At 37.7% G+C, this 19,845-nt stretch overlaps 1 long non-coding RNA gene across 1 annotated transcript in view; it reads right to left on the bottom strand.

Annotated features, from left to right (window-relative positions):
* The window catches only part of LOC122683954, a 250,525-nt gene that overhangs the window by 19,338 nt on the left and 211,342 nt on the right, over positions 1-19,845 (bottom strand). The window lies entirely within an intron of this gene.

A 19,845-nucleotide genomic window follows, 5' to 3' on the forward strand; every position in this document is an offset into this window, starting at 1 on the left:
TGTTTCAGTTTATTCCCTGGTGGCTCAGCTAGTAAAGAATCTGTTGCAATGCAGGGGGCCTGGGTTCGATCTCTGGGTTGGGAAGAACCCCTGGAAAAGGGAACAGCTACCCACTTCAGTATTGTGGCCTGGAAAATTGCATGGACTGTATAGTCCATGGGGTACAAAGAGTTGGACATGACTGAGCGACTATCACATCAAGTGTTCAGCTATATTTTGGCCTCAAGCTATTTTCTAAATTAGATAATTGTGATCAATAGTCAGCTTCATCACTGTTGCCCTTGCTGTCACTGTCAGCGCCATCACTGGCCAGTGTACCACGAACAGGGGGCAGTGGATTGTAGAAGTTTATGGGTTCTGAGACACTATTGCACAGGATTAATTCTGGGCTCTACCCACTACTATGACGTTGGAAAAATTATTTATTCTCTGTTTTTCTTTTCAATTTTATCCATAGAATAAGGACGATAATAATATCACCTGCTTCATAGAGTTGTTCAAAAGTTTAACCAAGACAATATAACATCTAAAACTGTACCTGAGAAATAATGAGTATGGTATGTATTATGATGTCATCATCATGCCATCTTATAGTTACTAATACTTGACAATTTTCATAGCCTTTTAGTATATATTAAGCTAGTTGGTTTCCACAACACCTCTCGAAGTGAGTAGGAAGATTATAACTATCTTATGAATAAGAAAAACTAAGACTCGAAGAATTTGCATCTAAAACTGTATTTAATGCAGTCCAGTCTCCTAGTAGTCCCCTAAATATGAACCATCAGAAGGGTCTCAAAAAATCAGCCAGGTGGGCCTGATAAAAGCATTAACATGATTTAGGCAGTGGGATAATCTTGGAGAAAATGGTCTTTTCTCTCTGGTGCTATTTACTAGCCAGTCAGAACACTAACAGATCCTAGTGGGTAACACCAGTGTGGTGGCCATTTATCTCCTCCATGGCTACCATCCTCATTTGTCCTGCTCCAACACTTTTCCCAAGGACTCTAATTGGTTCCCCCTTCCCTTTTCCAGTAGCAGGATTGTGCTGCCCTGGAAACAATTGACTGCAAGAGTTCTCTGTGTTCCAACCAAAAGATTAACATAGTTTAAACAAGTCTATATTTTCTCCCATTCTGAAGGCTGTCTTTTCACCTTGCTTATAGTATCCTTTGTTGTACAAAAGCTTTTAAATTTAATTAGGTCCCATTTGTTTATTTCTGCTTTTATTTGCATTACTCTAGGAGGTGGGTCTTAGAGGATCCTGCTGTGATTTTGTCTGAGAGTGTTTTGCCTATGTAGCAAATGAAGCAACTGACAAAGAATTAATCTCAAAAATATACAAGCAACTCCTGCAGCTCAATTCCAGAAAAATAAAAGACCCAATCAAAAAGTGGGCCAAAGAACTAAACAGACGTTTCTCCAAAGAAGACATATAGATGGCTAACAAACACATGAAAAGATGCTCAACATCACTCATTATCAGAGAAATGCAAATCAAAACCACAATGAGGTACCATTTCATGCCAGTCAGAATAGCTGCTATCCAAAAGTCTACAAACAATAAATGCTGGAGAGGATGTGGAGAAAAGGGAACCCTCTTACACTGTTGGTGGGAATGCAAACTAGTACAGCCACTATGGAGAACAGTGTGGAGATTTCTTAAAAAACTGGAAATAGAACTGCCATATGACCAGCAATACCACTGTTGTGCACACACACCAAGGAAACCAGAATTGAAAGAGACACATGTACCCCAATGTTCATCACAGCACTGTTTATAATAGCCAGGACATGGAAGCAAGTTAGATGTCCATCAGCAGACGAATGGATAAGAAAGTTGTGGTACATATACACAATGGAATAATACTCAGCCATTAAAAAGAATACATTTGAATCAGTTCTAATGAGGTGGATGAAACTGGAACCTATTATACAGAGTGAAGTAAGTCAGAAAGAAAAACACCAATACAGTATACTAACACATATATATGGAATTTAGAAAGATGGTAACGATAACCCTATATGCGAGACAGCAAAAGAGAAGCAGATATATAGAACAGTCTTTTGGACTCTGTGGGAGAAAGCGAGGGTGGGATGATTTGAGAGAATAGCATTGAAACGTGTATATTATCATATGTGAAACAGATCGCCAGTCCAGGTTCGATGCATGAGACAGGTTGCTCAGGGCGGGTGCACTGGGATGACCCTGAGGGATGGCCCTGAGGGAGGGAGGCGGGAGGGGGGTTCAGGATGGGGAACACATGTACACCCTGGCTGATTCATGTCAATGTATGGCAAAAACCACTACAATACTGTAAAGTAATTAGCCTCCAATTAAAATAAATAAATTAAAAACAAACAAACAAAACCAAAAAAAATAAACAAGTCTGTACATTTTTAAAATGCAATCTTAATTGTAACCATAATAGAAGCAAATCAATTTCAAGCTGGTTTATTCATGGATTCTACTTTCTACTATGTCTATTTTCCAAACATTTAAAATGTTTTGTTGCTTCTGTTCCCATTGCAAAAGGGATAGTTTTTCCCTTTAATAATTTGTTACTAGGGTTTATTATTTTATATCTAAAAAATTTTTGAACCAGTTACCTTAGGTCAACAATATAATCCAAGTTAAGTGAAGCAAAGACTTTAACTAGAACCTAAAGTGCATACCTGTCCTTAACCATTCAATTCCATAATAACTGCTCTGACAGAATAATGCGTCCTAAAAAAATCCTGCAGTATAGTGTGGTCATTGTATCTTTAATGTTTATTGTAAGTTTTCTTAACTGACCTCAGCAAGGTTTCATGAGTTGATAGGATGGTATTGATTTACAGAGCTCTTTGAACATCTTTTAAATGTTCATGATGGAAAACTAAGGTGAATTAAAAATATCACATTCAAGAAATGTTAGAGTTCCACTTAATTTTGGTATGCTTATTGTTCCCAGGAATGGCAGAAATGCAATATACTTTATAACTGAGTTTGCAATTAGACTAAACTATTTATCTAATCAGTACAATACTCCAGTCACTGGAATGTCAACTGAAACATCACCACACTGGACAATCCTGTAGAACTTGCTGCAGATTGAAAGCTAGATTTAATGTACTGACAGTAAAACTTTCAGTATTGAAGAAAACGTGTTTCTGGGATAATCAACTTCTAGACAATACAGTACAGCCGAGCCCAATACCAACTCCAGCCAATACGTTTGCCTTGAACATTTTTTTTTTCCTAATAAGGCTGAGAGAAAGGAAATAACTAAAATGGAAATTATCAGGAAGCTAAAAGACAGCTATTAAAGTAACTGAAAATAACTTTAGATAAGAGCCAAAAACCAAGTAATAAATTTAATCTTACTTAAAGTCAAAAGGCAATCATATTTTCAGAACAGTAACAAAGTTTACAAACATGACCATCTTTCTGAAGTGCTGTTTTTAAATGCCACAAATAGGAAACTGTTGAATTATTAAAATGAGCTGTTAGCAGTGAAAAGCACCTTATTTCCAAGGTAATTACTACTTTGACAATACAGAATCAGCTCTAACTCTTCCAAACTGAAACATTTTATTGTGCTCAGGCACTCAATCATGTCGGAGTCTTTGTGACCCTGTGGACTTTAGCCCATTAGGCTCCTCTGTCCTTGGGATTCTCCTGGCAAGAATATTAGAGTGGGTTGCCGTTTCTTCCTCCAGGGAATCTTCCCAATCCAGGAACTGAACTCATGTCTCTTGGGTCTCCTGAATTGGCAGGCAGATTCTTTACCACTAGCACCACCTGGAAAGCCTAACTTTTATCAAGCAATTTTCTCTGGTTCATACTGTTTTTCTATTTGATGGAAAAAGAGCACAGCAAAATAATTGATATTAAATTAGCTTCCTCCTTAATCAGTATCTCCTAAAAAGAATTTTCATAATCATGAGTGGGTCATTTTAGCTATGTGGTTTTTTTTTTTTTGTTTTGGATGCTACTTTAAAATCCTGAAATCAAGTTAATCTCATTAAAATGCTCAGGAACATGTTTTCCATTTTCACAAACAATGGAAACATTTACTTTTGAGCAGAAACAATGAGCAGATGCAAGTGATGAATATGTATAGTTGGGCTTCATATTTCTTTGTCCTTCACTGAGCCTCTTGGTAATTGTGCTTGAGCTTATGTTTTCAAATTTAAGATATGAAATAGGTACATTTAATCAAGGAGGCAAAAGATCTGTACACTGAAAACTATAAGACAATGATGAAAGAAATTGAAGAAGACACAAATAAAGGGAAAGATATCTCATGTTCACAAACCAGAAGAATTAATACTGTTAAAATGTCCATACTACCCAAAGTCATATATAGACTCAGTGAAATCCCTATCAAAATTCCATTTTGGGGAATTGGAAAATGGGAAAATTCAGGTTTGTCTGTTTCTGGGAAAAATTAAAAAAAAAAAAATACTAAAATTTGTAGAGTACCACAAAAGACCCCAAGTAGCCAAAGCAATCTTGAGTCAAAGCTGGAGGCATCACACTTCTTGGTTTCAAACTATATGATAAAACTATAGTAATCAAATAGATGGTACTAGCATAAAAACAGACACATGGACCAGGCAAACAGAACTGAGCCTGGAAGCAAACAAACAAACAAAGCACGCATAAGTGGTCAACTAGAGAGCGTAGAATACTCAATGTGGAAAGAATGGTCTTTTCGACAAGTGATAGTGGAAAAGCTGGCACATACAAAATAGCGAAATTGGACTTCTGTCTTAAACCACACATAAAAATTCACTCAAAATGGATTAAAGACTTAAATGTAAGACCTGAAACTACAATACTCCTTAGAAGAAAATAGAGGAGAAAACTCCCTGATTGGTCTTGGCAATGCTTTTTTGGAGATGACACCAAAAACACAAGAAACAAAAGCAAATATAAACAGGTGGGACTACTTAAAAAGCTTCTGCATGGCAAAAGACATAATCAAAAAACTAAAGAGGTAAACCTATGAAATGGGACAAAATATTTGTAAACCATATAACAGAAAATGGGCTAATGTCTAAAATATGTAAGAAATTCATATAACTCAATGTCAAAAAGACTAAAAATCCAATTTTAAAAGGGCAGAGGACCTGAAGAGACGTTGTTCCAAAGAATACATACAGATAGCCAGCAGACACATGAAAAGGTGCTCAGCATCACTAATCATCAGAGAAATACAAATTAAAACCACACTGAGATGTTACTTTACATCAGTGAGGATGACTACTATCAAAAAGACAACAAGTAACAAGTTTTGGTAAGGATGTAGAAAAAAGAGAACCCTTGTACACTGTTGGCAAAAATGCAAATTCATACATCTGCTATGGAAAACAGTGTGGATTGCCTCAAATAATTAAAACAGAACTACTCTCTGATTAGCAATCCTACTTCTGAGTATATATCTAAAGAAAATAAAATCACTGTCTCAAAGAGATATATGCATACAAAACTCGTTGTAGCCCTATTTCTAACAGCCAAGACATGAAAATAACAGAAATGTCCATCAACAGATGAATGGATAAATAAACTGATGAACACACACACTGAATTATTCAGCCATAAAGAAGTAGAAAATCCTGCTACTTGCAACAACATGGATGAAACTTGAGGGGTATTATTCCAAGTGAAACAAGTCAGACAAAGTCAAATACTAGATGATCTCCCTATATATAGAATCTAAAAAAAAAAACCCAAAAAACTTAACTCATGATAGCAGAGAGTAGAATGGTGGTTTCCAAGAACTAGGGGAAATGGGGAGATGTTGGTCAAAGGGAACAAACTTCGAGTCATGAGATGAATAAGTTCTAGGCACCTAATTTACAGCATGGTGACTAGAGTTAACAATACTGTTATATACCTGAAAGTTAAGGTACTGGAACTATGTTAAGAGACTGGAACTATAGATCTTAAATGTTCTTACTACTAGGAAAAAAACAGTAATTATTAGGTGATGTAACCTTATTATAGTAATCATTTCACAATATATATGTGTATCAAATCACTATGTTGTACTTAAAGCCTTACACAAAGTTATATGGCAATTATTATATCTCAATAAAGTTGGGTGGGAAAAAAAAAAAAGGTTGCTTTTCAAATGGTATGTTCTTCTTTGCTAGAAATGGATTCCAGGGACCTAAGTGGTAGTTTATATCAAAGGTAATTCCGGCAGATAAGTAGAGGAATGAGATAGATAGGAAGAAAAAAGCAAGTAACAAAGGATTTTTACAAAGCAAGCTTCTACTATTGGTCACTAGAGTTTAAACCCTCTAGAGAAGGCTGTGAGCCAGTGTAGAATACATGCCTCAGACTTATCTTACCTGAGGGTGATGGAGCTGGGCTATTTGTCAGTCACAAAAGGAAGGCAGTTTCCAGGCAGAACATTGATTCTCTGCCTCTCCCAGTCCAGCCTATGGGCAGCAAAGTGAATGCTAGAATGTGGGAAAAGCCCATAGGCAGAGAAATGCATTTGAATTTGGTCACAGTGCACCGAACAAGTAAAGGTGGGAGGATATGAAAAGAGTACTGACAGTGTCTCCTTTTAAAGTTTTATTTTCATGGAAAAACACTTTTATGTATAGTTGATATACATTATTATTAATATATATGTTAGAGGTATACAATATAATGTTTCATAATTTTAAGTGTTATATCTATTTAGAGTTATTATAAAATATTGGTCATATTCCCTGTGTTGTACAATATATCCTTGTAGCCTATTTTATACCTAATAGATGGGACCTCTTAATCCCCTGTCCCTGCATTGTCCCTCCCTCCTTGCCTCTCCCCACTGGTAACCACTAATTTGTTCTCTGTTATCTATGAGTTTGCTTCTTTTTTTATTACATTCACCAGTTTGTTGCATTTTTTAGATTCCACATATAAAAGTGATCTCATTGGAAGGTATTATGCTAAGTGAAGTAATCTAGTGCATTTTTTAAATCACACCTTTGAAATAGTTCTCTGGCTATTTCTTTCAAGAGAGAGTCGCTCCAGTTTCTTGAGATTATGACATTTGGTATCATCTAGGGCCTCACTGAAAGGCTAATTTATTTGCTTTACGGTTTGTCATAAACTTAATAGATATTCTAAAAGGCAATTTTGAGTGGAGATATGGGAAGCCCCAGATCAGAATCAAAATTAGATTTTCCAAACCACATACAACAGATCTTTCTTGAAAGTAATGTGTACCCTCCCTACATAGTGAAGCAGTGCTCTGTGTTAAATCATGGAGGTCTAGTTGCATATTACAGGCAGGTTTAGTTAGGAAGAAGATAAAAATTATTAAAGGGCTCAAATGTAAAGAGTCTGTTACAGTTCTAGCCTTAGTGCTAAGCAGGAAATATGTGATTTTAGAGCAATTTCAATTCTATTACAGTAAACTTGATATCATTACAAGTTTCAACTAAAGTAGCTATTTTCCTCATAGATATGGCATAAGCTACCATTCTATGCAAATTTTTCTTTATCAATATTTTAGTATACATGAATGGAGCAGTATTGGTAGCCCACATATAAAGCCATGATTGATCTCCAGAGAAATAACTACAGTTCTGAGAGCAATATTCAATAATTAATGGGCATTAGAAACTTGGCTTGACATTTTGTTTCCATAGTATCAGCATGGTCTTAAAAACTCTAAAGGCTAAGTATGAGGTACAGAAAGTCGATACATTTTTAGAAAAACACAAACATTTCTAGTATTAAGTTCAAACTTTACTCATCTTTCTGTATTGAATTTCATAATATACTTTTTTTGGCTCTATATCTATTTAACAAAGGTAAGGGTGTTTGTTAAAGGTTTTACATTTTACTCCCTGACAAGCAAATGCATAAACAAACAGGAACATCAGAGATATAGCCAGCCAAGGGAAAATGCTTGGCTCTTCACTGCAGAGTAAATGGCTTGAAGTTGGAGATCAGAAGGCTATAAGTCCAAAAAAATAAAATAAAACAGGACAGAGGGAGAGAAAAAACTCCATTCTAAAATGATTTTATTACAAAGCCATTCAGTACCGAGAGTAAGATAGAATTACCAACTACTTCTAAACTCTCACATTTTTTAAAGTAGATTATATTGAAAATTCTTGCATAAAAATATCCTTCCTGGGACAGGCAAGCAATTATGTTGGCAGGAAGTCCTGGTGATGGCAGATGACATCCCCCTGACCATGAGACTGGGCTTTCATTCTGTGTGAGCTTTGAAGAACTCAGTGCTTTCCAGTTATAAATATCCCTGGGGGAGTTCCATCATGCCAGACATAGAAACATCTTGGGAAATCCTCTTCTCAAAAGACTTTCTAGTGTATTATTTTTATTTATTGTCTATTCTTCAAACAAACAAGGGAAAAAAATAACATTATGACAAAGAAAAAGAGAAATAAAGAGATTATTGGGATAAATTCAGGTTCAGGATAGGCTTTTTCTTCATTAATAGAAGCACCATTCATCAATATGAGCAGATAATTCTATAAGGGCTGTGTATATAAATGAAGATGCTTTCCTATGCGCAAAGCTTCCACATAAAAATTTTACTAGCTAAAACTATTTGTCCCATCACATATTAGTTTTCCACTGCCACTGTAAAAAATTACCACAAACTTAAAGGCTTAGAGCAACAAATTTATAGTTCAAGTGGTTCAGAAGTTCAAAATAAATCTCAGTGGGCTAAAATCAAGGTGTCCGCATGGCTGGGCTTCTTCTAGAGGCTCTAGGGGAGAATTTGTTCCTCCATCTTCAAAGCCAGGGAGTAGTATCTTCCAATTTTCCTACTTCTGACCTTCTTGCCTCCAGTTTTATAATTATCCTTGTGACTACCCCCTGATAATCTGGTATAATCATCTCATCTCAGGATGTTTAATTTCATTATTAATACACCCACATAGTCCCACATAAATTACATAGCTATGTAATTTAACTTGTTCATAGGTTCCAAGAAATAGAATGTGGCCATCTTCAGGGATGTCATCATTCTGTCTACCACACACAGGTGCTGCATAGAGGGAAAGAATTAAGTCAATATTTAAAGAGCCATTATTCCTGCTCTCGTAATTGAAGGACACAAAATGTAAAATAGGAATAGCAATACAGCAATAATAATAATTATCATTTGTAGAGTGTCTGAGAGACTACAGTTCTTTTACAATATCTTATTAATTATTACAATCATCTCTGGGAGTCAGTTTTCACTCTTCTTACAGGTAAAAACTTTAAGCTCAGTGAAGTTAACAGCATCAGAGACCTAGCAATTTTAGGCTAGGATATTAAAAGAGGCTAGGATTTTTAAGCCAGGCCAGCACTTTAGTCTGAATCTTTTCAGCATCTAAGCCAAGCTTCTCTCCACAGTGTCTGGTGTGTTTGTACGCAGCTTCTTACTCTACAATCACACTGCAGAGAGGACCTTGCCTCCTTCTTCATTATGTGGATAAAGGACTTAGAAAACATCACTCACGTCTACCATGAAATTTGGGCATGGCCTCAGAGTTGCAGTCGACTCTCTAGAGCCCAGCACTGTCTGGAAATTGCCATGATTTGTACAACCTCTCTAACAATGTTACTGTTTCTAATGTGACTGGAGAGGTGTGGGGAAGCCAGCTTGAGCATAGAGAAGATATACTTTGTTCTTAATGGACTCAGAACTGAAGTCATGTGTCCAAAATATGAGCTCAGTTCAGTTCAGTTCAGTCGCTCAGTCATGTCTGACTCTTTACGACCCCATGAATCACAGCACGCCAAGCCTCCCTGTCCATCACCAACTACTCAATTCAAACTCTACTCAAACTCATGTCCATCAAGTCGGTGATGCCATCCAGTCATCTCATCCTCTGTCGTCCCCTTCTCCTCCTGCCCCCAATCCCTCCCACCATCAGGGTCTTCTCCAATGAGTCAGATCTTCTCATGAGGTGGCCAAAGTATTGGAGTTTCAGCTTCAGCATCAGTCCTTCCAATGAACACCCAGGACTGATCTCCTTCAGGATGGACTGGTTGGATCTCCTTGCAGTCCAAGGGACTTTCAAGAGTCTTCTCCAACACCACAATTCAAAAGCATCAATTCTTTGGCGCTCGGCTTTCTTTACCATCCAACTCTCACATCCATACATGACCACTGGGAAAACCATAACCTTGACTAGACTGACCTTTGTTGGCAAAGTAATGTCTCTGCTTTTTAATATGCTGTCTAGGTTGGTCATAACTTTCCTTCCAAGGAGTAAACGTCTTTTAATTTCATTGCTGCAGTCACCATCTGCAGTGATTTTGGAGCCCCCAAAAATAAAGTCTGACAGTGTTTCCACTGTTTCCCCATCTATTTGCCATGAAGTGATGGGACCAAATGCCATGATTAGTTTTCTGAATGTTGAGCTTTATGAGCTAGTCCACAGCTAAGCTTAAGGAGGAATGGTACTTGTAAATAATCTCTCACATAAAAGCTCTGAGCCTGAATTTAAGTCCTGCCTTTGTCACTTTATCACCCAGTTTCTCTTAACTCTGCTCTTTTCCACCTAGGTACAAGACACTAATTGTTTCTTCTGCCTGATATTATCTGCCACCACTATACATCTGGTAAACTCCCATCTATCCTTCATATCCAGCATAAAAATCACTTCTCTCCATTCTCCAACAGGCCATGTATCCTCCGTCCTCAAGTCCTGCAACCCACTGTGTAACCCTTTTTGCTAATTACTGATCATCCTTTAAAATTCAGCCCAAAAGGCACCTCCACAGCTAAATCTTCCTAACCACCACTCCACTGGATTGGTTAGATCTGTGTATTCTCCTGGCATACTGTGCTTTCCTTTAATAGCCTTTACCACAATTCTGTAAATGGTTATCCACTTTCTTGTGTGGTGTTCAATTCCTCCACGAGAATGAACATGCCTTGAGTGAGGAAGCTGCATTCAGGTTTTCACCCAGCATAATGCCTAGGGAAGTACCAGGACTCTCATTTCATAATGCTGAATGGATGTTATATATAGACACTTACCATTGTTCCATCTAGGTTAAATGCTCAATTCATCACAAATTTTAGAATAATGGCTATTTCTATAACTGTAACACAATCAACAGAAATCCTTATATATCTGTCTTTATTATTTATCTTGAACAATACATCTCAAGCCCTTACTCTGGGCAGGATACCATGCTAAGAATGGCATCATGTAAATAAATAAAAGTGTAAATAAATCACATAAATAAGTAAATAAATATCATGTAAATAAATAAATAAAGCACCACCTGTTAGGTGCTTATTAGGAGTGAAAAGACAATGAGAAAATAAATAGCTTTAATCTGAGATAAAGTATGTGAAGAATCACAAGTCCAAAATCTACCTGAAAATTTCTTTCTTCTAAGCGTCCAAGATTTATGGAGCCTCAGAAGCCCCATTCCCATAACTTGGGTATGGGAAAGACTTAATGGAAGATGTGGACTTTGATGGCTAGATAGACGCTTTAGGAAGCAAACTAAGTATGAATGTAAGCAATACATTTCAGGAAAAGGGACGAGCATGAACAAGGTAGAGTGGATTATATAACTTCTAATACAGCACAGGTAAACTGCATTAATCTATCAGGTGATTGTTTTCCAAAACATCCAAAATTTGCTGATAGATTATTTGTTAGAATGAGTCTGCCAGGTAGACATAAACATTAACCAGAATTATCTCCAAACTATAATAAACTTATTAAAATTAAAATAAATGTGTCTAGATTCTGAGCATACTCATACAGTATCCTTAGAAAAATCTATGCTTATTATTTCACCTTTAATCCATACAGTACCTGGAACATTTCTGATGTTTTCAAATGAGAGAAGAATCCAGAGGATACATGTCGTATCTATCTGGAGAGCTTTAGGCTTTGTGGTTCATTAAAGGTGACCAACATTTTTGAGCTTCTCCTCATGGAATGCTGAGGTTCATGTTCCTGGCCCTTGAATCTAGGTTGCTCTGTGACTGCTTTTCCTCAAAGCATATGGTAGAAGAGATGCTGAGTCAGTTTCCAGGCCAGGCCTTATGAGATTGGCAAGTTTCACTTCTTGCTTCCTGGAACACTCACTTTGGGGAAAGCCAACCACTAGGTTGGAAGACCAGCTGCTCAGATTGTCACGTTGTGAGGAAGTTGCATCTGGGTATTTTGACAGTCTACATGGGGAGAGATGATCAGCCACAGCCAGACATTCTAGCCATCTCAAGGCAGGTGCTAGGCATGTGAGGGGGGAAAAATAAAAATAAAAACCATCTCAGATGTGGAGAAGGACCACGGGCCACAGCAGAACTGAGGCCTCCAAGTGCTTTATTCAGGCCAGCCAGTCCACTGGGCCACTCAGCCGAGGCCCCAGCTCTTGTTGGGGGTGAGGGGTGAGAGGCGTTGCCCCTGCGGTCGCTGCCTGACTTCCTGACCCATGAAACTGTGTGCATCAGAAAATGATTTCCATTTTCATCACTAAGTTTGGGGGGCAGTGTGTACACAGCAATGGATTACCAGAGATGGATAACTCCACTGGGGTTAGTTGTAAGATATGGTTTTTACAAACACACTAGAACTTACTTTTCAAAATATTAGTATTCAAGGTTGTCACTTAGAAGAATATTTATTGATTTATAAATTTTCCATGCTGAAAACATTTTTGAAATTTTCTTCACAGAAGCACTTCACGAGCCAAGAAAAAAAGAGTAGAACAAGGAGGAGAAGGAGGAGAAAGGGAAGGATGAGGGGAATAGGGAAGAAGTGGAAGGGAGAGGGGTAGGAAGGGAGGGAAAATCATGTTTTTAATTGGATAATCACATCTCAAGTGGGGCTCAAGTAAAGCAATTATTACTTCATTCTTTAGACTCAGCTCTAGATAGCTTTTCCTTTTTTTTTTTTCCTGTTTGCTTCACATTTTCAAAACCAGTCCTGAAAGACTGAAGAGTTGTCACCACTGAAAATGTTAAAAAACAAGCGCCAGGTACTCTCAAGGCAATTCAAAGAGATGAGTTGTGAAATATTTGGCACATTTTCTGGATGCTCAGCATCCCCAAGGTGTCTGTGTTAAAGGACATAGCCTTGCGTGGAAGCATATGATCCTACAAGATTAAAAAAAGATCAGTGCCACTATATAGGGCCCCCAGAGCCAAACACAAGATAGCCAGTATGACAGTCAAATTGGTTTGCTGAACTTGTTCTGCTGCAATTCCAGAAAGCCTCGGTGCCACCGTGTAGCTAATTTATCTATGTACGTTCACCCTGAATCTTCTCTGTTATTCACAGAGAGAGCAGATTCAGCTTCACATAAGAGGGTGTTAGAAACAGTCCTGCCCTTTACCGGGTGCTTTTGTGTCTTTATTTGTACAATGAAATTCTAATCCTCACTGGAAAAGACCAATCTATAGAAATAATAAATATCTTTAAATTACCAGGCACATATTTGATACACAGCAGGCTCTGAATATCATATACCTTGCAACCTAATAACCAGCTATGTAAACCTATTATTATTGCACTTTTCTGATTGCTTTTGGTTTTGATTTAAGAAAATAGCCATAACCATTTCCTACATAGCCTGATCTCTTTTCTCAGGGCATATAAGATGAAGCCTCATTCAGACATTATGAAACTAATTCTAAATTTAGAAAATATTTAAGTTAAAGAGAAATAAGGTCAATTATTAGTTTGCCCCCCTCCCAAATTAAAGGCAGCATAACTTACCTATTGCCTTGTTTGAGAGTAGAAATAAAAAACAAATAGGAAAAGAAAATATTGCTATTGGCATGATGAATAAGGCAATAATGCTTAGACAATGGTGCTGTGATAAAGTATAGTCATCATTTGGTATTATGAAAATGGACTTTGGGTAATTTTTCTTTATACACCAACATTATAATCATGTCTGAAACAAACTAAATAAACTACTATCAGACATTTCTAGTGCTATCTCCTATTGGGCATGATAAACCAAATTTCTCTCTTTTATATTCTTCAGGGGACCTAGCTGAGCGCTCCAAACTTAAAAAAAAGATTCTCTTTCAGAATTTTAAGCAGCAGTAAGTACTTTAGATATTTTCACAAAGGACACATAGAGATCTTATGTCATGAAATCCTGTAGTCAGCCACAGAAAACCTCATATTAAAAAAAAAAAAAAAAAGAAAGAAAATTTAAAAGTTTAACATAAGATAAATGCTAAAATTTTAGCTCTGGGAATGCCACCTGCAATACTAGGAAAGGGTCTCAATGTGCATTCAATAGCTTCTCCCTTTTCTTTATTGTGAGAAGAAAACTTGAAGTCTGTATAACAGATGTGGCTCACCCCAGGATGCCGGTTATAATTGACCACCAAGGAAACTGTCCAGATGATGGGCCATCCTGTTTTATTAATGTCATTCCCCTTTTCTAGCAAGCAACTCTTTGAAAATAAAGGAATTTCTTCAAGAATACAGATTTTGATAATACAACCCTATTTCTATGGCACATAACTTCAGGAGAGGATTTGCATAGTGCAGCTGGCAATGAACATATGGAATTCTACTGTGTTGTGTGGTTGATAAAATGTGTACAACATGTGCTTTCTGCTGCCCAGAAGTTTCCCCAACCTACCAGTCAGGAATTTAATAGCTGCTGTAAATGAATTATCAAATCCAAAAGCAAATGTCAGAGTGCCATTCTACCAACTGTAGTACAATCAATACAATTTGGAAATCTGATGAGGGGTGGGAAAGAATTAAAAATCAAGCTATTTCTTAATCATCATAAGCTGTATTAGTACTTATCAGAGACCCAAGTATAAAACACATGCTGTGTTCAACACTCTCAAGTTTAGTGAATCTGTTATAATTTATCACGTTATCACCTGTTGTTGATAACTTTTTAGTACTTTTACCATTTCATCGTCTCAAGGTGAATATTTTTACTGCTAACGTTATGCTGTATTTTTACCACCAGGATTTCACCTTTAGACCTAAGAAATAAAAGACTTAATTCTGAAAAAGAAACTTTGGCAACACTGAGCCCACTGCCCCACACAGCACTCAGTGGTACTGAGTACTGGCAACAAAGGGCAGCAGAGAACACAGAGCCCATTTCCACCAACAGAACATTCGCTCCTGGGTTCACTCATTTTTGCTGCCTCTCTGGCCCTGACACACATTCTCCAATCCTGCTGGTACAAAGAAACAACCAGTTTTCATATTATTTGGAAATATTGTGTTTTCATTGTTTCTAAAATAAACTACAAGCAGAACAGATTTACAGATTTAACAAAAAGAATTGAAAATAGTTAAAGAGTAGCAATCAAAGAAACAAACAGAAATACAATATAGCCATTTAGCATGACTGAATGAACAAAAACAAACTCCTTGCCTTATCTTTAGTGAAAGGGGTGCACTCATATGGTGCTAACATGTGTGATTTGGGCTAACCATTTGGAAAGATATTTTGCATCACAAGAGAAGTTCATTTATTCACTCATTCACTCAGAGCTTTGTTGTTGAATTACAACATGCCAAGCACTGTTCCAGGCATAAGGACTACAAAGAGAATTAGGAAATAATTGTCAGTTGGAAGTAGCAAACAAGGAGAATGAGATAAATAACCAAAAAAAAAAAAAGAGAGAGAGAGAGTTCTATTCAAAAAGTTTTAGGGGAATTGGGAAAACCTACTCAGGAAAGGTGAGATGTGGGAGTGGGTTGTTTATTATTTTTCCATTTCCTTGTGCATTCATTAAGCAGGTATTTCTTGAACTCCTTCTGTATATCAGGAGCTATTGTAGGAACCAGAGATATTTCAGTGAACATAGACAAAAATCCCTGCAATAAGTAATGTAAATAAACAATGCAGCTATAATAGTTTGATGATAAGTGTTAAGGGGGAAAAAGTGAAGGAGAATGAGGAATAGGAGAGGTTGGCATTTCAGGTAGGGTGTCCAGGGAAGGCCTCCTATTAAGGCCATATTTGATTTCTAGAAGTCTAAAGGAAGTGAAGGGTTGAACCACAAAGATCCATCTGGGCAGAGTGTTCCAGGTCAAAGAGACTGTAAAGGCTGTAATGGGCATGTGAGGAAGAGCCGGCAAAGATGCTGGCTGGAGGGAGGGAAAAGAGGTGGGGCAGGAGGGGTTGCAGGCTAGGGGGCAATAAGTACTGAGACTACAGAAGTCTTGTAAATACTTTGCTTTTTCTTTCAGTGGGATGTCTAGTCACTAGAGGGCTTAAGCAGAGGAGTGACAGGTCATGCTTTCATTTTAATCAGTTTGCTGTGCTCAAGAAAATGAAGGAGTGGCAATAGGGAGACTGGTGAAGAGTATCAACTAGAAGAGAGATGGTAATGGTCTTGACAAGGGTGGAAACAGTGGAGGAAATGAGAAATGATCGTATTCGTGATATATTTTGAAAGAAACGCAGACAGAATTTGTCAATGAATGGTCAGAGTTCTTCAGGACCACCACCGGTTTCTATGATTTGCTAGGACTCATGGGACTCAGCGGGTAGCTGTACTTGTAGACGTGATATATTACAGCAAAAGGATACAAAACAAAATCAGCACATGAAAAAGGCACATGAGGAGAAAGGAGGAAATCAGGCACAAGCTTCCAGAGTCCTTTCTCCATGGACCCATATGGAATTGTTTAATTCTTCCAGCATTGAATTATGGCAACATGTGTGCAAAGTTGTCTGTCAGGAAGTTCGTTAGAGCCTCAGTGCCCAAAGTTTTTACTGGGGTCTAGCCACATAGGCCCTCTGCTTAACTGTACAAAAATTCCAGACTGCCAGAGAAAAGCAAGTGTCTAATATGAACACTGTACAAATAATTTAGGTACAACAAACCATTCTCACCAGTTAGGAAATGGTGCAAAATTCACATTCCGGACACCAGCCAAGGGCTAACCATGAAAGCTTCCCTCTTAAACATAGCAGCCTCCTCAGGAAGGCTATGTTCACTCTTTTATGCACAGATAGAATATGTGATATGAGGTAAGAGCTATTCAAGAAGAGAAATGGAGAGCATAGGGGTATTTTAGATAGTGAGGGATGTGACAGAGCAGAAGAAGAGATTTACTGGATATCTCATCCTTCATTTGAATAGGTACAATAAAATGCCCTGAAAATATAACAGTTTTTCCAGCAGACAGGTCCCTTTCCTTGTGGCGCTTATTTGCATTTTAATAGGATAGCCAGATACTAATCAAATGATCCTCACATCTATTATTACCCTATGGACCCAAAGTAGTCAGTCCAGGTAGAACAAATAGCATCATGAGGAAAGACCCGGGGGTGGCAAGTAACATGGTCCTATTCTACATGTGAAACAAAGACCAGTGAACAGGAGAACAGTCAACAGGAGGGTGGAATAACTAACCCCTTTTCATTTATTCATTCAATAAGTTCACGCTGAGCACTTACTCATGCCAGTTATGTGCTTGGCAATGGGAACGGTTTCTGACACCATGGTGTTTGCAGTTCAGGGGAAGAGGTAGTCACTTGGTCTTTTTGTGTTGTCATAGATTTGCCCTTCCTCTCCTCTCTTGTTGTTCAGTCACTGAGTCAAGTCTGACTCTTTGCAACATCATAGACTCTAGCACTGCAGGCACCTCTGTCCTCCACCATCTCCTGGAGTTTGATCAAATTTATGTCCATTGAGTTTCATTGCCCCCAACTAAATGTCTCACAAACCTAGATCACCATGGGATCTTCTCACTTATCTTTACTCTCTCCTAACATATCCTGTAGTTGAAAATCAGATAAGGTTTCTTAAAATCTGATTCCAAGATGATTTCTAATGTTTTTGAATTTTAAATATTTTTTCTACTTCTTAGATTATATTCCAAGATCATTAAATCAGAAACTAGCATTTAGGACCCTCCTGCATGCACAAACACATACACACACACTAAACCTTCCCCAATGAGCTTGCTCATTTCTATCATCATGACTTTTAATCACATTCTTCCCACCAGAAACACTTTTCTGGAATTCATTCAAGTGGTCCTAAGTCTTTTGTGGGCCATCTATTGTGCTACTTCCTCCAGAAGTCATTAACTCTTTGGTCTACCCTACCCTGCCCTTCTCCTTTCCATAACATATAATATCTGCAGAATATGGGCACATATTTCTCTGTACTCCTCTCTTTGGTGATGTGAATGACCCACATTTATCACACCATGCACTAAGTCATCTGAGGTTAGGACATTGTACTTTTTAAATTTTAATTAAAGTGTCTAGAATCATGCTGGGCCATGGTGGGTCACTAAGTTAAATTTATTGACTTGATGCTTTGGCTTTTCTATCCATACTTACAGGCTAGATCTCTGCCTTATTCATATGTACTAGTTTAAACGTGCATTAAAAATTACCTCAAAACCAGTGACTTAACATAGCAATAAACATTGGTTATCTCTCATAACTTTTGTGAGTCAGGAAGTTGGAAGCAGCGTAGCCACATGGTTCTGGTTCAGAGTCTTTCATGAGGATGCATCAAAATATGGGCTAAATTTTCATCTGAAGGCTAGACTGAGGCTAGAGAATCTGCTTCCAATAGGAGGCATTCACTTGGTTGGCAATTTGGAGCTGGTTGATGGCAGAAAAACAAACTTACTCTCCTCATGAGATTTCTATGGGGCTACTGGTATGTTCTTATCACATGGCATCTGGATTCCTCCAGAGCAAGTGATAAAGAGAGTATAAGACAGAAGCTATCATGAGTTTGTGACCTAAGCTTGCAGAAGTCACAGTGTCACTTCCATAATGTCTTACTTATCTCATAGATCAACAGTAGCCAATATGGGAAAAGACGACAGAAGGGCGCGGATACCAGGAGGCAAGAGTTACTGGGGGCCATCTTGGAGGCTGACTACCACACCATATCTGATTCAATCTTACTGTCTAAGGTTTGTTTTCTGTGCAAAAGTATATTACTTTAAGCACATCAAACACTAAACAAGTGAAAATATTAGCAAAATGAATAATTGCTAGCAAAATGACTTCAAGCTTTTACTTAAGGACTTATATCACTCTTTGAAAATCTGTTTTCACATTAGAAGCACACCAGATTTTTAGGATAGCCTCCACTCCACAGTATTAAGTAGGAACCAAATGCTCTCTTGCTTTCCATCTCTTAGTTCCAAAGCCCCAATTTCTTAATAAAAAGATAACTTCAACCTCTTAGCATCATACAAATATTTATTCTTGCTCTTCTCCTCCACTGATCCTCACATATACCCCCTTGTCTCCCCCACCCCTTCACTTCAGTCCTCACTTTCCAACTCTTACCTGTAGGCAGGGCAAGTATCCTGCAGGGACTTAATGAAACTCAGGATTTCCTTCCCCCACTGAAATACTTTCTCCACCTGCTCACTAATGCCTAACATTTTGCAATTAACAAATTCTTTTTTTTGTTTGTTTGTTTCTGACATGTGGTTTCTTGTTTCCAGTTAAAAATACCAATATTCTTAGTAAAAGGAATATGTTACAACTTTAACAGCTGTCTGCTCATTAGTGTGAGTTTTTCTGCATATATCCCCTGAAAACAAGTTTTCAGAAGGGAAAAGAAGAAAAAGAACACCCAGGGGAGGCAATCTTTCAAAGGGCAAAGTCAGAAAAGAGAAAATAGGCCCTCATGGAATGGAAGGATGCACTTCCTCACAATTTTATGCAGGGCCAACTCTTTTCTGAGACTTTAGCAAGACTAGAAAGTCAAAGGCCTTTAACCTCATCCTCATACCAACCAGATTCACTGTATTAAACCATATTTCCTTTGTGTACCATCTGTCAAAAGCTATCAAAATGAGAAAATGGGGGCAATCTCTCTTTTTTTTTTTAAAGGAAATTAAAGAAAAAGAAATGACTGGTGAACG

Source organism: Cervus elaphus, chromosome 25, assembly GCF_910594005.1.
Source record: "Cervus elaphus chromosome 25, mCerEla1.1, whole genome shotgun sequence".
Taxonomy (NCBI): domain Eukaryota; kingdom Metazoa; phylum Chordata; class Mammalia; order Artiodactyla; family Cervidae; genus Cervus; species Cervus elaphus.